At 37.0% G+C, this 5000-nt stretch overlaps 1 pseudogene; it reads right to left on the reverse strand.

The window, feature by feature from the left end:
- LOC127926874 (ankyrin-2-like) overlaps positions 1-5000 on the reverse strand; it is a 73615-nt pseudogene that overhangs the window by 50454 nt on the left and 18161 nt on the right.

Below are 5000 nucleotides of genomic sequence, written 5' to 3' on the forward strand. Positions count from 1 at the left end.
TAGAGGGTCTGATGAGACATAGACAGTACTATATTATACACAGTGATAGAGGGTCTGATGAGACATAGACAGTACTATATTATACACAGTGATAGAGGGTCTGATGAGACATAGACAGTACTATATTATACACAGTGATAGAGGGTCTGATGAGACATAGACAGTACTATATTATACACAGTGATAGAGGGTCTGATGAGACATAGACAGTACTATATTATACACAGTGATAGAGGGTCTGATGAGACATAGACAGTACTATATTATACACAGTGATAGAGGGTCTGATGAGACATAGACAGTACTATATTATACACAGTGATAGAGGGTCTGATGAGACATAGACAGTACTATATTATACACAGTGATAGAGGGTCTGATGAGACATAGACAGTACTATATTATACACAGTGATAGAGGGTCTGATGAGACATAGACAGTACTATATTATACACAGTGATAGAGGGTCTGATGAGACATAGACAGTACTATATTATACACAGTGATAGAGGGTCTGATGAGACATAGACAGTACTATATTATACACAGTGATAGAGGGTCTGATGAGACATAGACAGTACTATATTATACACAGTGATAGAGGGTCTGATGAGACATAGACAGTACTATATTATACACAGTGATAGAGGGTCTGATGAGACATAGACAGTACTATATTATACACAGTGATAGAGGGTCTGATGAGACATAGACAGTACTATATTATACACAGTGATAGAGGGTCTGATGAGACATAGACAGTACTATATTATACACAGTGATAGAGGGTCTGATGAGACATAGACAGTACTATATTATACACAGTGATAGAGGGTCTGATGAGACATAGACAGTACTATATTATACACAGTGATAGAGGGTCTGATGAGACATAGACAGTACTATATTATACACAGTGATAGAGGGTCTGATGAGACATAGACAGTACTATATTATACACAGTGATAGAGGGTCTGATGAGACATAGACAGTACTATATTATACACAGTGATAGAGGGTCTGATGAGACATAGACAGTACTATATTATACACAGTGATAGAGGGTCTGATGAGACATAGACAGTACTATATATTATACACAGTGATAGAGGGTCTGATGAGACATAGACAGTACTATATTATACACAGTGATAGAGGGGTCTGATGAGACATAGACAGTACTATATTATACACAGTGATAGAGGGTCTGATGAGACATAGACAGTACTATACACAGTGATAGAGGGTCTGATAGACAGTACTATATTATACACAGTGATAGGGTCTGATGAGACATAGACAGTACTATATTATACACAGTGATAGAGGGTCTGATGAGACATAGACAGTACTATATTATACACAGTGATAGAGGGTCTGATGAGACATAGACAGTACTATATTATACACAGTGAGAGGGTCTGATGAGACATAGACAGTACTATATTATACACAGTGATAGGGTCTGATGAGACATAGACAGTACTATTATACACATAGACAGTACTATATTATACACGATAGAGGGTCTGATAGACATAGACAGTACTATATTATACACAGTGATAGAGGGTCTGATGAGACATAGACAGTACTATATTATACACAGTGATAGATGAGACATAGACAGGTCTGATGAGACATAGACAGTCTATATTATACACAGTGATAGAGTACTATATTATACACAGTGTCTGATGAGACATAGACAGTACTATATTATACACAGTGATAGAGGGTCTGATGAGACATAGACAGTACTATATTATACACAGTGATAGAGGGTCTGATGAGACATAGACAGTACTATATTATACACAGTGATAGAGGGTCTGATGAGACATAGACAGTACTATATTATACACAGTGTACTATATTATACAGGGTCTGATGAGACATAGACAGTACTATATTATACACAGTGATAGAGGGTCTGATGAGACATAGACAGTACTATATTATACACACAGGGGTCTGATGAGACATAGACAGTACTATATTATACAGTATAGACAGTACTATATTATACACAGTGATAGAGGGTCTGATGAGACATAGACAGTACTATATTATACACAGTGATAGAGGGTCTGATGAGACATAGACAGTACTATATTATACACACAGTGATAGAGGGTCTGATGAGACATAGACAGTACTATATATTACACAGTATACAGGGTCTGATGAGACATAGACAGTACTATATTATACACAGTGATAGAGGGTGAGACATGATGAGACACAGACAGTAGGGTCTGATGAGACATAGACAGTACTATTATACACAGTGATAGAGGGTCTGATGAGACATAGACAGTACTATATTATACACAGTGATAGAGGGTCTGATGAGACCTGAAGTCTGATAGACAGTACTATATTATACACAGTGATATAGGGTCTGATGAGACATAGACAGTACTATATTATACACAGTGATAGAGGGTCTGATGAGACATAGACAGTACTATATTATACACAGTGATGAGACATAGACAGTATAGTGATAGAGGGTCTGATGAGACATAGACAGTACTATATTATACACAGTGATAGAGGGTCTGATGAGACATAGACAGTACTATATTATACACAGTGATAGAGGGTCTGATGAGACATAGACAGTACTATATTATACACAGTGTGAGACATAGACAGATTATACACAGTGATAGAGGGTCTGATGAGACATAGACAGTACTATATTATACACAGTGATAGAGGGGTCTGATGAGACATAGACAGTACTATATTATACACAGTGATAGAGGGGTCTGATGAGACATAGACAGTACTATATTATACACAGTGATAGAGGGTCTGATGAGACATAGACAGTACTATATTATACACAGTGATAGAGGGTCTGATGAGACATAGACAGTACTATATTATACACAGTGATAGAGGGTCTGATGAGACATAGACAGTACTATATTATACACAGTGATAGAGGGTCTGATGAGATGAGACATAGACAGTACTATATTATACACAGTGATAGAGGGTCTGATGAGACATAGACAGTACTATATTATACACAGTGATAGAGGGTCTGATGAGACATAGACAGTACTATATTATACACAGTGATAGAGGGTCTGATGAGACATAGACAGTACTATATTATACACAGTGATAGAGGGTCTGATGAGACATAGACAGTACTATATTATACACAGTGATAGAGGGTCTGATGAGACATAGACAGTACTATATTATACACAGTGATAGAGGGTCTGATGAGACATAGACAGTACTATATTATACACAGTGATAGAGGGTCTGATGAGACATAGACAGTACTATATTATACACAGTGATAGAGGGGTCTGATGAGACATAGACAGTACTATATTATACACAGTGATAGAGGGTCTGATGAGACATAGACAGTACTATATTATACACAGTGATAGAGGGTCTGATGAGACATAGACAGTACTATATTATACACAGTGATAGAGGGTCTGATGAGACATAGACAGTACTATATTATACACAGTGATAGAGGGGTCTGATGAGACATAGACAGTACTATATTATACACAGTGATAGAGGGTCTGATGAGACATAGACAGTACTATATTATACACAGTGATAGAGGGTCTGATGAGACATAGACAGTACTATATTATACACAGTGATAGAGGGGTCTGATGAGACATAGACAGTACTATATTATACACAGTGATAGAGGGTCTGATGAGACATAGACAGTACTATATTATACACAGTGATAGAGGGTCTGATGAGACATAGACAGTACTATATTATACACAGTGATAGAGGGTCTGATGAGACATAGACAGTACTATATTATACACAGTGATAGAGGGTCTGATGAGACATAGACAGTACTATATTATACACAGTGATAGAGGGTCTGATGAGACATAGACAGTACTATATTATACACAGTGATAGAGGGTCTGATGAGACATAGACAGTACTATATTATACACAGTGATAGAGGGTCTGATGAGACATAGACAGTACTATATTATACACAGTGATAGAGGGTCTGATGAGACATAGACAGTACTATATTATACACAGTGATAGAGGGTCTGATGAGACATAGACAGTACTATATTATACACAGTGATAGAGGGGTCTGATGAGACATAGACAGTACTATATTATACACAGTGATAGAGGGTCTGATGAGACATAGACAGTACTATATTATACACAGGGTCTGATGAGACATAGACAGTACTATATTATACACAGTGGGTCTGATGAGACATAGACAGTACTATATTATACACAGTGATAGAGGGTCTGATGAGACATAGACAGTACTATATTATACACAGTGATAGAGGGTCTGATAGATGAGACATAGACAGTACTATATTATACACAGTGATAGAGGGTCTGATGAGACATAGACAGTACTATATTATACACAGTGATAGAGGGTCTGATGAGACATAGACAGTACTATATTATACACAGTGATAGAGGGTCTGATGAGACATAGACAGTACTATATTATACACAGTGATAGAGGGTCTGATGAGACATAGACAGTACTATATTATACACAGTGATAGAGGGTCTGATGAGACATAGACAGTACTATATTATACACAGTGATAGAGGGTCTGATGAGACATAGACAGTACTATATTATACACAGTGATAGAGGGTCTGATGAGACATAGACAGTACTATATTATACACAGTGATAGAGGGTCTGATGAGACATAGACAGTACTATATTATACACAGTGATAGAGGGTCTGATGAGACATAGACAGTACTATATTATACACAGTGATAGAGGGTCTGATGAGACATAGACAGTACTATATTATACACAGTGATAGAGGGTCTGATGAGACATAGACAGTACTATATTATACACAGTGATAGAGGGTCTGATGAGACATAGACAGTACTATATTATACACAGTGATAGAGGGTCTGATGAGACATAGACAGTACTATATTATACACAGTGATAGAGGGTCTGATGAGACAGACAT

Source organism: Oncorhynchus keta, unplaced genomic scaffold (assembly GCF_023373465.1).
Source record: "Oncorhynchus keta strain PuntledgeMale-10-30-2019 unplaced genomic scaffold, Oket_V2 Un_contig_8564_pilon_pilon, whole genome shotgun sequence".
In the NCBI taxonomy this organism is placed as follows: domain Eukaryota; kingdom Metazoa; phylum Chordata; class Actinopteri; order Salmoniformes; family Salmonidae; genus Oncorhynchus; species Oncorhynchus keta.